Genomic DNA, 15,028 nt, shown 5'->3' on the forward strand with positions numbered 1-15,028 from the left:
TTTCATCGAGTTTAAACAGTACAGCAAAATGGTACTTACAGAGTGACTCAAACATGACTGAGACCTTGTTTTTGAAAAACTGTTTATTTCTGTATTACATGATTGCAACTTGCTGAAAAGTGTCAACAATGTTCCTTTCATCGAGCTTAAACAGTACAGCAAAATGGTACTTACAGAGTGACTCAAACATGACTGAGACCTTGTTTTTGAAAAACTGTTTATTTCTGTATTACAACTTGCTGAAAAGTGTCAACAGTGTTTCTATCATCCTGATTAAGCAGTACAGCAAAATTGTACTTACATGATTTTGACCTTGTTTTTGAAAAACGGTTTATTTCTGTATTACATGATTGCAACTTGCTGAAAAGTGTCAACAATGTTCCTTTCATCGAGTTTAAACAGTACAGCAAAAATTGAACTTACAGAGTGCATCAAACATGATTTAGACCTTGTTTGTGAAAAATTTTTTTTTTCTGTATTTCATGATTGCAACTTGCTGAAAAGTGTCAACAATGTTGCTTTCATCGAGCTTAAACAGTACAGCAAAATGGTACTTACAGAGTGACTCAAACATGACTGAGACCTTGTTTTTGAAAAACTGTTTATTTCTGTATTACAACTTGCTGAAAAGTGTCAACAGTGTTTCTATCATCCTGATTAAGCAGTACAGCAAAATTGTACTTACATGATTTTGACCTTGTTTTTGAAAAACGGTTTATTTCTGTATTACATGATTGCAACTTGCTGAAAAGTGTCAACAATGTTCCTTTCATCGAGTTTAAACAGTACAGCAAAATGGTACTTACAGAGTGACTCAAACATGACTGAGACCTTGTTTTTGAAAAACTGTTTATTTCTGTATTACAACTTGCTGAAAAGTGTCAACAGTGTTTCTATCATCCTGATTAAGCAGTACAGCAAAATTGTACTTACATGATTTTGACCTTGTTTTTGAAAAACGGTTTATTTCTGTATTACATGATTGCAACTTGCTGAAAAGTGTCAACAATGTTCCTTTCATCGAGTTTAAACAGTACAGCAAAATGGTACTTACAGAGTGACTCAAACATGACTGAGACCTTGTTTTTGAAAAACTGTTTATTTCTGTATTACATGATTGCAACTTGCTGAAAAGTGTCAACAATGTTCCTTTCATCGAGCTTAAACAGTACAGCAAAATGGTACTTACAGAGTGACTCAAACATGACTGAGACCTTGTTTTTGAAAAACTGTTTATTTCTGTATTACAACTTGCTGAAAAGTGTCAACAGTGTTTCTATCATCCTGATTAAGCAGTACAGCAAAATTGTACTTACATGATTTTGACCTTGTTTTTGAAAAACGGTTTATTTCTGTATTACATGATTGCAACTTGCTGAAAAGTGTCAACAATGTTCCTTTCATCGAGTTTAAACAGTACAGCAAAATGGTACTTACAGAGTGACTCAAACATGACTGAGACCTTGTTTTTGAAAAACTGTTTATTTCTGTATTACATGATTGCAACTTGCTGAAAAGTGTCAACAATGTTCCTTTCATCGAGCTTAAACAGTACAGCAAAATGGTACTTACAGAGTGACTCAAACATGACTGAGACCTTGTTTTTGAAAAACTGTTTATTTCTGTATTACAACTTGCTGAAAAGTGTCAACAGTGTTTCTATCATCCTGATTAAGCAGTACAGCAAAATTGTACTTACATGATTTTGACCTTGTTTTTGAAAAACGGTTTATTTCTGTATTACATGATTGCAACTTGCTGAAAAGCTTCAACAATGTTCCTTTCATCGAGTTTAAACAGTACAGCAAAAATTGAACTTACAGAGTGCATCAAACATGATTTAGACCTTGTTTGTGAAAATTTTTTTTTTTCTGTATTTCATGATTGCAACTTGCTGAAAAGTGTCAACAATGTTGCTTTCATCGAGCTTAAACAGTACAGCAAAATGGTACTTACAGAGTGACTCAAACATGACTGAGACCTTGTTTTTGAAAAACTGTTTATTTCTGTATTACAACTTGCTGAAAAGTGTCAACAGTGTTTCTATCATCCTGATTAAGCAGTACAGCAAAATTGTACTTACATGATTTTGACCTTGTTTTTGAAAAACGGTTTATTTCTGTATTACATGATTGCAACTTGCTGAAAAGTGTCAACAATGTTCCTTTCATCGAGTTTAAACAGTACAGCAAAATGGTACTTACAGAGTGACTCAAACATGACTGAGACCTTGTTTTTGAAAAACTGTTTATTTCTGTATTACAACTTGCTGAAAAGTGTCAACAGTGTTTCTATCATCCTGATTAAGCAGTACAGCAAAATTGTACTTACATGATTTTGACCTTGTTTTTGAAAAACGGTTTATTTCTGTATTACATGATTGCAACTTGCTGAAAAGTGTCAACAATGTTCCTTTCATCGAGTTTAAACAGTACAGCAAAATGGTACTTACAGAGTGACTCAAACATGACTGAGACCTTGTTTTTGAAAAACTGTTTATTTCTGTATTACATGATTGCAACTTGCTGAAAAGTGTCAACAATGTTCCTTTCATCGAGCTTAAACAGTACAGCAAAATGGTACTTACAGAGTGACTCAAACATGACTGAGACCTTGTTTTTGAAAAACTGTTTATTTCTGTATTACAACTTGCTGAAAAGTGTCAACAGTGTTTCTATCATCCTGATTAAGCAGTACAGCAAAATTGTACTTACATGATTTTGACCTTGTTTTTGAAAAACGGTTTATTTCTGTATTACATGATTGCAACTTGCTGAAAAGTGTCAACAATGTTCCTTTCATCGAGTTTAAACAGTACAGCAAAAATTGAACTTACAGAGTGCATCAAACATGATTTAGACCTTGTTTGTGAAAAACAATTTTTTTCTGTATTTCATGATTGCAACTTGCTGAAAAGTGTCAACAATGTTGCTTTCATCGAGCTTAAACAGTACAGCAAAATGGTACTTACAGAGTGACTCAAACATGACTGAGACCTTGTTTTTGAAAAACTGTTTATTTCTGTATTACAACTTGCTGAAAAGTGTCAACAGTGTTTCTATCATCCTGATTAAGCAGTACAGCAAAATTGTACTTACATGATTTTGACCTTGTTTTTGAAAAACGGTTTATTTCTGTATTACATGATTGCAACTTGCTGAAAAGTGTCAACAATGTTCCTTTCATCGAGTTTAAACAGTACAGCAAAATGGTACTTACAGAGTGACTCAAACATGACTGAGACCTTGTTTTTGAAAAACTGTTTATTTCTGTATTACATGATTGCAACTTGCTGAAAAGTGTCAACAATGTTCCTTTCATCGAGCTTAAACAGTACAGCAAAATGGTACTTACAGAGTGACTCAAACATGACTGAGACCTTGTTTTTGAAAAACTGTTTATTTCTGTATTACAACTTGCTGAAAAGTGTCAACAGTGTTTCTATCATCCTGATTAAGCAGTACAGCAAAATTGTACTTACATGATTTTGACCTTGTTTTTGAAAAACGGTTTATTTCTGTATTACATGATTGCAACTTGCTGAAAAGTGTCAACAATGTTCCTTTCATCGAGTTTAAACAGTACAGCAAAAATTGAACTTACAGAGTGCATCAAACATGATTTAGACCTTGTTTGTGAATTTTTTTTTTTTTCTGTATTTCATGATTGCAACTTGCTGAAAATTGTCAACAATGTTGCTTTCATCGAGCTTAAACAGTACAGCAAAATGGTACTTACAGAGTGACTCAAACATGACTGAGACCTTGTTTTTGAAAAACTGTTTATTTCTGTATTACAACTTGCTGAAAAGTGTCAACAGTGTTTCTATCATCCTGATTAAGCAGTACAGCAAAATTGTACTTACATGATTTTGACCTTGTTTTTGAAAAACGGTTTATTTCTGTATTACATGATTGCAACTTGCTGAAAAGTGTCAACAATGTTCCTTTCATCGAGTTTAAACAGTACAGCAAAATGGTACTTACAGAGTGACTCAAACATGACTGAGACCTTGTTTTTGAAAAACTGTTTATTTCTGTATTACAACTTGCTGAAAAGTGTCAACAGTGTTTCTATCATCCTGATTAAGCAGTACAGCAAAATTGTACTTACATGATTTTGACCTTGTTTTTGAAAAACGGTTTATTTCTGTATTACATGATTGCAACTTGCTGAAAAGTGTCAACAATGTTCCTTTCATCGAGTTTAAACAGTACAGCAAAATGGTACTTACAGAGTGACTCAAACATGACTGAGACCTTGTTTTTGAAAAACTGTTTATTTCTGTATTACATGATTGCAACTTGCTGAAAAGTGTCAACAATGTTCCTTTCATCGAGCTTAAACAGTACAGCAAAATGGTACTTACAGAGTGACTCAAACATGACTGAGACCTTGTTTTTGAAAAACTGTTTATTTCTGTATTACAACTTGCTGAAAAGTGTCAACAGTGTTTCTATCATCCTGATTAAGCAGTACAGCAAAATTGTACTTACATGATTTTGACCTTGTTTTTGAAAAACGGTTTATTTCTGTATTACATGATTGCAACTTGCTGAAAAGTGTCAACAATGTTCCTTTCATCGAGTTTAAACAGTACAGCAAAAATTGAACTTACAGAGTGCATCAAACATGATTTAGACCTTGTTTGTGAAAAACAATTTTTTTCTGTATTTCATGATTGCAACTTGCTGAAAAGTGTCAACAATGTTGCTTTCATCGAGCTTAAACAGTACAGCAAAATGGTACTTACAGAGTGACTCAAACATGACTGAGACCTTGTTTTTGAAAAACTGTTTATTTCTGTATTACAACTTGCTGAAAAGTGTCAACAGTGTTTCTATCATCCTGATTAAGCAGTACAGCAAAATTGTACTTACATGATTTTGACCTTGTTTTTGAAAAACTGTTTATTTCTGTATTACATGATTGCAACTTGCTGAAAAGTGTCAACAATGTTCCTTTCATCGAGCTTAAACAGTACAGCAAAATGGTACTTACAGAGTGACTCAAACATGACTGAGACCTTGTTTTTGAAAAACTGTTTATTTCTGTATTACAACTTGCTGAAAAGTGTCAACAGTGTTTCTATCATCCTGATTAAGCAGTACAGCAAAATTGTACTTACATGATTTTGACCTTGTTTTTGAAAAACGGTTTATTTCTGTATTACATGATTGCAACTTGCTGAAAAGTGTCAACAATGTTCCTTTCATCGAGTTTAAACAGTACAGCAAAAATTGAACTTACAGAGTGCATCAAACATGATTTAGACCTTGTTTGTGAATTTTTTTTTTTTTCTGTATTTCATGATTGCAACTTGCTGAAAATTGTCAACAATGTTGCTTTCATCGAGCTTAAACAGTACAGCAAAATGGTACTTACAGAGTGACTCAAACATGACTGAGACCTTGTTTTTGAAAAACTGTTTATTTCTGTATTACAACTTGCTGAAAAGTGTCAACAGTGTTTCTATCATCCTGATTAAGCAGTACAGCAAAATTGTACTTACATGATTTTGACCTTGTTTTTGAAAAACGGTTTATTTCTGTATTACATGATTGCAACTTGCTGAAAAGTGTCAACAATGTTCCTTTCATCGAGTTTAAACAGTACAGCAAAATGGTACTTACAGAGTGACTCAAACATGACTGAGACCTTGTTTTTGAAAAACTGTTTATTTCTGTATTACAACTTGCTGAAAAGTGTCAACAGTGTTTCTATCATCCTGATTAAGCAGTACAGCAAAATTGTACTTACATGATTTTGACCTTGTTTTTGAAAAACGGTTTATTTCTGTATTACATGATTGCAACTTGCTGAAAAGTGTCAACAATGTTCCTTTCATCGAGTTTAAACAGTACAGCAAAATGGTACTTACAGAGTGACTCAAACATGACTGAGACCTTGTTTTTGAAAAACTGTTTATTTCTGTATTACATGATTGCAACTTGCTGAAAAGTGTCAACAATGTTCCTTTCATCGAGCTTAAACAGTACAGCAAAATGGTACTTACAGAGTGACTCAAACATGACTGAGACCTTGTTTTTGAAAAACTGTTTATTTCTGTATTACAACTTGCTGAAAAGTGTCAACAGTGTTTCTATCATCCTGATTAAGCAGTACAGCAAAATTGTACTTACATGATTTTGACCTTGTTTTTGAAAAACGGTTTATTTCTGTATTACATGATTGCAACTTGCTGAAAAGTGTCAACAATGTTCCTTTCATCGAGTTTAAACAGTACAGCAAAAATTGAACTTACAGAGTGCATCAAACATGATTTAGACCTTGTTTGTGAAAAACAATTTTTTTCTGTATTTCATGATTGCAACTTGCTGAAAAGTGTCAACAATGTTGCTTTCATCGAGCTTAAACAGTACAGCAAAATGGTACTTACAGAGTGACTCAAACATGACTGAGACCTTGTTTTTGAAAAACTGTTTATTTCTGTATTACAACTTGCTGAAAAGTGTCAACAGTGTTTCTATCATCCTGATTAAGCAGTACAGCAAAATTGTACTTACATGATTTTGACCTTGTTTTTGAAAAACGGTTTATTTCTGTATTACATGATTGCAACTTGCTGAAAAGTGTCAACAATGTTCCTTTCATCGAGTTTAAACAGTACAGCAAAATGGTACTTACAGAGTGACTCAAACATGACTGAGACCTTGTTTTTGAAAAACTGTTTATTTCTGTATTACAACTTGCTGAAAAGTGTCAACAGTGTTTCTATCATCCATATTAAGCAGTACAGCAAAATTGTACTTACATGATTTTGACCTTGTTTTTGAAAAACGGTTTATTTCTGTATTACATGATTGCAACTTGCTGAAAAGTGTCAACAATGTTCCTTTCATCGAGTTTAAACAGTACAGCAAAATGGTACTTACAGAGTGACTCAAACATGACTGAGACCTTGTTTTTGAAAAACTGTTTATTTCTGTATTACATGATTGCAACTTGCTGAAAAGTGTCAACAATGTTCCTTTCATCGAGCTTAAACAGTACAGCAAAATGGTACTTACAGAGTGACTCAAACATGACTGAGACCTTGTTTTTGAAAAACTGTTTATTTCTGTATTACAACTTGCTGAAAAGTGTCAACAGTGTTTCTATCATCCTGATTAAGCAGTACAGCAAAATTGTACTTACATGATTTTGACCTTGTTTTTGAAAAACGGTTTATTTCTGTATTACATGATTGCAACTTGCTGAAAAGTGTCAACAATGTTCCTTTCATCGAGTTTAAACAGTACAGCAAAATGGTACTTACAGAGTGACTCAAACATGACTGAGACCTTGTTTTTGAAAAACTGTTTATTTCTGTATTACATGATTGCAACTTGCTGAAAAGTGTCAACAATGTTCCTTTCATCGAGCTTAAACAGTACAGCAAAATGGTACTTACAGAGTGACTCAAACATGACTGAGACCTTGTTTTTGAAAAACTGTTTATTTCTGTATTACAACTTGCTGAAAAGTGTCAACAGTGTTTCTATCATCCTGATTAAGCAGTACAGCAAAATTGTACTTACATGATTTTGACCTTGTTTTTGAAAAACGGTTTATTTCTGTATTACATGATTGCAACTTGCTGAAAAGTGTCAACAATGTTCCTTTCATCGAGTTTAAACAGTACAGCAAAATGGTACTTACAGAGTGACTCAAACATGACTGAGACCTTGTTTTTGAAAAACTGTTTATTTCTGTATTACATGATTGCAACTTGCTGAAAAGTGTCAACAATGTTCCTTTCATCGAGCTTAAACAGTACAGCAAAATGGTACTTACAGAGTGACTCAAACATGACTGAGACCTTGTTTTTGAAAAACTGTTTATTTCTGTATTACAACTTGCTGAAAAGTGTCAACAGTGTTTCTATCATCCTGATTAAGCAGTACAGCAAAATTGTACTTACATGATTTTGACCTTGTTTTTGAAAAACGGTTTATTTCTGTATTACATGATTGCAACTTGCTGAAAAGTGTCAACAATGTTCCTTTCATCGAGTTTAAACAGTACAGCAAAATGGTACTTACAGAGTGACTCAAACATGACTGAGACCTTGTTTTTGAAAAACTGTTTATTTCTGTATTACATGATTGCAACTTGCTGAAAAGTGTCAACAATGTTCCTTTCATCGAGCTTAAACAGTACAGCAAAATGGTACTTACAGAGTGACTCAAACATGACTGAGACCTTGTTTTTGAAAAACTGTTTATTTCTGTATTACAACTTGCTGAAAAGTGTCAACAGTGTTTCTATCATCCTGATTAAGCAGTACAGCAAAATTGTACTTACATGATTTTGACCTTGTTTTTGAAAAATGGTTTATTTCTGTATTACATGATTGCAACTTGCTGAAAAGTGTCAACAATGTTCCTTTCATCGAGTTTAAACAGTACAGCAAAATGGTACTTACAGAGTGACTCAAACATGACTGAGACCTTGTTTTTGAAAAACTGTTTATTTCTGTATTACATGATTGCAACTTGCTGAAAAGTGTCAACAATGTTCCTTTCATCGAGCTTAAACAGTACAGCAAAATGGTACTTACAGAGTGACTCAAACATGACTGAGACCTTGTTTTTGAAAAACTGTTTATTTCTGTATTACAACTTGCTGAAAAGTGTCAACAGTGTTTCTATCATCCTGATTAAGCAGTACAGCAAAATTGTACTTACATGATTTTGACCTTGTTTTTGAAAAACGGTTTATTTCTGTATTACATGATTGCAACTTGCTGAAAAGTGTCAACAATGTTCCTTTCATCGAGCTTAAACAGTACAGCAAAATGGTACTTACAGAGTGACTCAAACATGACTGAGACCTTGTTTTTGAAAAACTGTTTATTTCTGTATTACAACTTGCTGAAAAGTGTCAACAGTGTTTCTATCATCCTGATTAAGCAGTACAGCAAAATTGTACTTACATGATTTTGACCTTGTTTTTGAAAAACGGTTTATTTCTGTATTACATGATTGCAACTTGCTGAAAAGTGTCAACAATGTTCCTTTCATCGAGTTTAAACAGTACAGCAAAATGGTACTTACAGAGTGACTCAAACATGACTGAGACCTTGTTTTTGAAAAACTGTTTATTTCTGTATTACATGATTGCAACTTGCTGAAAAGTGTCAACAATGTTCCTTTCATCGAGCTTAAACAGTACAGCAAAATGGTACTTACAGAGTGACTCAAACATGACTGAGACCTTGTTTTTGAAAAACTGTTTATTTCTGTATTACAACTTGCTGAAAAGTGTCAACAGTGTTTCTATCATCCTGATTAAGCAGTACAGCAAAATTGTACTTACATGATTTTGACCTTGTTTTTGAAAAACGGTTTATTTCTGTATTACATGATTGCAACTTGCTGAAAAGTGTCAACAATGTTCCTTTCATCGAGTTTAAACAGTACAGCAAAATGGTACTTACAGAGTGACTCAAACATGACTGAGACCTTGTTTTTGAAAAACTGTTTATTTCTGTATTACATGATTGCAACTTGCTGAAAAGTGTCAACAATGTTCCTTTCATCGAGCTTAAACAGTACAGCAAAATGGTACTTACAGAGTGACTCAAACATGACTGAGACCTTGTTTTTGAAAAACTGTTTATTTCTGTATTACAACTTGCTGAAAAGTGTCAACAGTGTTTCTATCATCCTGATTAAGCAGTACAGCAAAATTGTACTTACATGATTTTGACCTTGTTTTTGAAAAATGGTTTATTTCTGTATTACATGATTGCAACTTGCTGAAAAGTGTCAACAATGTTCCTTTCATCGAGTTTAAACAGTACAGCAAAATGGTACTTACAGAGTGACTCAAACATGACTGAGACCTTGTTTTTGAAAAACTGTTTATTTCTGTATTACATGATTGCAACTTGCTGAAAAGTGTCAACAATGTTCCTTTCATCGAGCTTAAACAGTACAGCAAAATGGTACTTACAGAGTGACTCAAACATGACTGAGACCTTGTTTTTGAAAAACTGTTTATTTCTGTATTACAACTTGCTGAAAAGTGTCAACAGTGTTTCTATCATCCTGATTAAGCAGTACAGCAAAATTGTACTTACATGATTTTGACCTTGTTTTTGAAAAACGGTTTATTTCTGTATTACATGATTGCAACTTGCTGAAAAGTGTCAACAATGTTCCTTTCATCGAGCTTAAACAGTACAGCAAAATGGTACTTACAGAGTGACTCAAACATGACTGAGACCTTGTTTTTGAAAAACTGTTTATTTCTGTATTACAACTTGCTGAAAAGTGTCAACAGTGTTTCTATCATCCTGATTAAGCAGTACAGCAAAATTGTACTTACATGATTTTGACCTTGTTTTTGAAAAACGGTTTATTTCTGTATTACATGATTGCAACTTGCTGAAAAGTGTCAACAATGTTCCTTTCATCGAGTTTAAACAGTACAGCAAAATGGTACTTACAGAGTGACTCAAACATGACTGAGACCTTGTTTTTGAAAAACTGTTTATTTCTGTATTACATGATTGCAACTTGCTGAAAAGTGTCAACAATGTTCCTTTCATCGAGCTTAAACAGTACAGCAAAATGGTACTTACAGAGTGACTCAAACATGACTGAGACCTTGTTTTTGAAAAACTGTTTATTTCTGTATTACAACTTGCTGAAAAGTGTCAACAGTGTTTCTATCATCCTGATTAAGCAGTACAGCAAAATTGTACTTACATGATTTTGACCTTGTTTTTGAAAAACGGTTTATTTCTGTATTACATGATTGCAACTTGCTGAAAAGTGTCAACAATGTTCCTTTCATCGAGTTTAAACAGTACAGCAAAAATTGAACTTACAGAGTGCATCAAACATGATTTAGACCTTGTTTGTGAAAAAAATTTTTTTTCTGTATTTCATGATTGCAACTTGCTGAAAAGTGTCAACAATGTTGCTTTCATCGAGCTTAAACAGTACAGCAAAATGGTACTTACAGAGTGACTCAAACATGACTGAGACCTTGTTTTTGAAAAACTGTTTATTTCTGTATTACAACTTGCTGAAAAGTGTCAACAGTGTTTCTATCATCCTGATTAAGCAGTACAGCAAAATTGTACTTACATGATTTTGACCTTGTTTTTGAAAAACGGTTTATTTCTGTATTACATGATTGCAACTTGCTGAAAAGTGTCAACAATGTTCCTTTCATCGAGTTTAAACAGTACAGCAAAATGGTACTTACAGAGTGACTCAAACATGACTGAGACCTTGTTTTTGAAAAACTGTTTATTTCTGTATTACATGATTGCAACTTGCTGAAAAGTGTCAACAATGTTCCTTTCATCGAGCTTAAACAGTACAGCAAAATGGTACTTACAGAGTGACTCAAACATGACTGAGACCTTGTTTTTGAAAAACTGTTTATTTCTGTATTACAACTTGCTGAAAAGTGTCAACAGTGTTTCTATCATCCTGATTAAGCAGTACAGCAAAATTGTACTTAAATGATTTTGACCTTGTTTTTGAAAAACGGTTTATTTCTGTATTACATGATTGCAACTTGCTGAAAAGTGTCAACAATGTTCCTTTCATCGAGTTTAAACAGTACAGCAAAAATTGAACTTACAGAGTGCATCAAACATGATTTAGACCTTGTTTGTGAATTTTTTTTTTTAATGTATTTCATGATTGCAACTTGCTGAAAAGTGTCAACAATGTTCCTTTCATCGAGCTTAAACAGTACAGCAAAATGGTACTTACAGAGTGACTCAAACATGACTGAGACCTTGTTTTTGAAAAACGGTTTATTTCTGTATTACAACTTGCTGAAAAGTGTCAACAGTGTTTCTATCATCCTGATTAAGCAGTACAGCAAAATTGTACTTACATGATTTTGACCTTGTTTTTGAAAAACGGTTTATTTCTGTATTACATGATTGCAACTTGCTGAAAAGTGTCAACAATGTTCCTTTCATCGAGTTTAAACAGTACAGCAAAAATTGAACTTACAGAGTGCATCAAACATGATTTAGACCTTGTTTGTGAAAATTTTTTTTTTTCTGTATTTCATGATTGCAACTTGCTGAAAAGTGTCAACAATGTTCCTTTCATCGAGCTTAAACAGTACAGCAAAATGGTACTTACAGAGTGACTCAAACATGACTGAGACCTTGTTTTTGAAAAACTGTTTATTTCTGTATTACATGATTGCAACTTGCTGAAAAGTGTCAACAATGTTCCTTTCATCGAGCTTAAACAGTACAGCAAAATGGTACTTACAGAGTGACTCAAACATGACTGAGACCTTGTTTTTGAAAAACTGTTTATTTCTGTATTACAACTTGCTGAAAAGTGTCAACAGTGTTTCTATCATCCTGATTAAGCAGTACAGCAAAATTGTACTTACATGATTTTGACCTTGTTTTTGAAAAACGGTTTATTTCTGTATTACATGATTGCAACTTGCTGAAAAGTGTCAACAATGTTCCTTTCATCGAGTTTAAACAGTACAGCAAAAATTGAACTTACAGAGTGCATCAAACATGATTTAGACCTTGTTTGTGAATTTTTTTTTTTTTCCTGTATTTCATGATTGCAACTTGCTGAAAAGTGTCAACAATGTTCCTTTCATCGAGCTTAAACAGTACAGCAAAATGGTACTTACAGAGTGACTCAAACATGACTGAGACCTTGTTTGTGAAAAACTGTTTATTTCTGTATTACATGATTGCAACTTGCTGAAAAGTGTCAACAATGTTCCTTTCATCGAGTTTAAACAGTACAGCAAAAATGGTACTTACAGAGTGCATCAAACATGATTTAGACCTTGTTTGTGAAAAATTGTTTTTTTCTGTATTTCATGATTGCAACTTGCTGAAAAGTGTCAACAATGTTCCTTTCATCGAGCTTAAACAGTACAGCAAAATGGTACTTACAGTGACTCAAACATGACTTAGACCTTGTTTTTGAAAAACTGTTTATTTCTGTTTTACATGATTGCAACTTGCTGAAAAGTGTCAACAATGTTCCTTTCATCGAGTTTAAACAGTACAGCAAAAATAGTACTTACAGAGTGCATCAAACATTATTTAGACCTTGTTTGTGAAAAACTGTTTATTTCTGTATTACAACTTGCTGAAAAGTGTCAACAGTGTTTCTATCATCCTGATTAAGCAGTACAGCAAAATTGTACTTACCTGAATTAGACCTTGTTTGTGAGAAACTCTTTATTTCTGTATTTCATGATTGCAACTTGCTAAAAAGGGTCAACAATGTTCCTTTCATTGAGTTTAAACAGTACAGCAAAATGGTACTTAGAGAGTGACTCAAACATGACTTAGACCTTGTTTTTGAAAAACTGTTTATTTCTATATTACATGATTGCAACTTGCTGAAAAGTGTCAACAATGTTTCTATCATCGAGTTTAAACAGTAGAGCAAAAATTGAAAATACAGAGTGCATCAAACATGATTTAGACCTTGTTTGTGAGAAACTCTTTTTTTCTGTATTTCATGATTGCAACTTGCTGAAAAGTGTCAACAATGTTCCTTTCATCGAGCTTAAACAGTACAGCAAAATGGTACTTACAGAGTGACTCAAACATGACTGAGACCTTGTTTTTGAAAAACTGTTTATTTCTGTATTACAACTTGCTGAAAAGTGTCAACAGTGTTTCTATCATCCTGATTAAGCAGTACAGCAAAATTGTACTTACATGATTTTGACCTTGTTTTTGAAAAACGGTTTATTTCTGTATTACATGATTGCAACTTGCTGAAAAGTGTCAACAATGTTCCTTTCATCGAGCTTAAACAGTACAGCAAAATGGTACATACAGAGTGACTCAAACATGACTGAGACCTTGTTTTTGAAAAACTGTTTATTTCTGTATTACAACTTGCTGAAAAGTGTCAACAGTGTTTCTATCATCCTGATTAAGCAGTACAGCAAAATTGTACTTACATGATTTTGACCTTGTTTTTGAAAAACGGTTTATTTCTGTATTACATGATTGCAACTTGCTGAAAAGTGTCAACAATGTTCCTTTCATCGAGTTTAAACAGTACAGCAAAAATTGAACTTACAGAGTGCATCAAACATGATTTAGACCTTGTTTGTGAATTTTTTTTTTTTATGTATTTCATGATTGCAACTTGCTGAAAAGTGTCAACAATGTTCCTTTCATCGAGCTTAAACAGTACAGCAAAATGGTACTTACAGAGTCACTCAAACATGACTGAGACCTTGTTTTTGAAAAACGGTTTATTTCTGTATTACAACTTGCTGAAAAGTGTCAACAGTGTTTCTATCATCCTGATTAAGCAGTACAGCAAAATTGTACTTACATGATTTTGACCTTGTTTTTGAAAAACGGTTTATTTCTGTATTACATGATTGCAACTTGCTGAAAAGTGTCAACAATGTTCCTTTCATCGAGTTTAAACAGTACAGCAAAAATTGAACTTACAGAGTGCATCAAACATGATTTAGACCTTGTTTGTGAATTTTTTTTTTTTATGTATTTCATGATTGCAACTTGCTGAAAAGTGTCAACAATGTTCCTTTCATCGAGCTTAAACAGTACAGCAAAATGGTACTTACAGAGTGACTCAAACATGACTGAGACCTTGTTTTTGAAAAACGGTTTATTTCTGTATTACAACTTGCTGAAAAGTGTCAACAGTGTTTCTATCATCCTGATTAAGCAGTACAGCAAAATTGTACTTACATGATTTTGACCTTGTTTTTGAAAAACGGTTTATTTCTGTATTACATGATTGCAACTTGCTGAAAAGTGTCAACAATGTTCCTTTCATCGAGTTTAAACAGTACAGCAAAAATTGAACTTACAGAGTGCATCAAACATGATTTAGACCTTGTTTGTGAAAAACAATTTTTTTCTGTATTTCATGATTGCAACTTGCTGAAAAGTGTCAACAATGTTGCTTTCATCGAGCTTAAACAGTACAGCAAAATGGTACTTACAGAGTGACTCAAACATGACTGAGACCTTGTTTTTGAAAAACTGTTTATTTCTGTATTACAA

The sequence above is a fragment of the Salmo salar genome, chromosome 07 (assembly GCF_965601325.2).
Source record: "Salmo salar chromosome 07, fSalSal1, whole genome shotgun sequence".
NCBI classification, from domain to species: domain Eukaryota; kingdom Metazoa; phylum Chordata; class Actinopteri; order Salmoniformes; family Salmonidae; genus Salmo; species Salmo salar.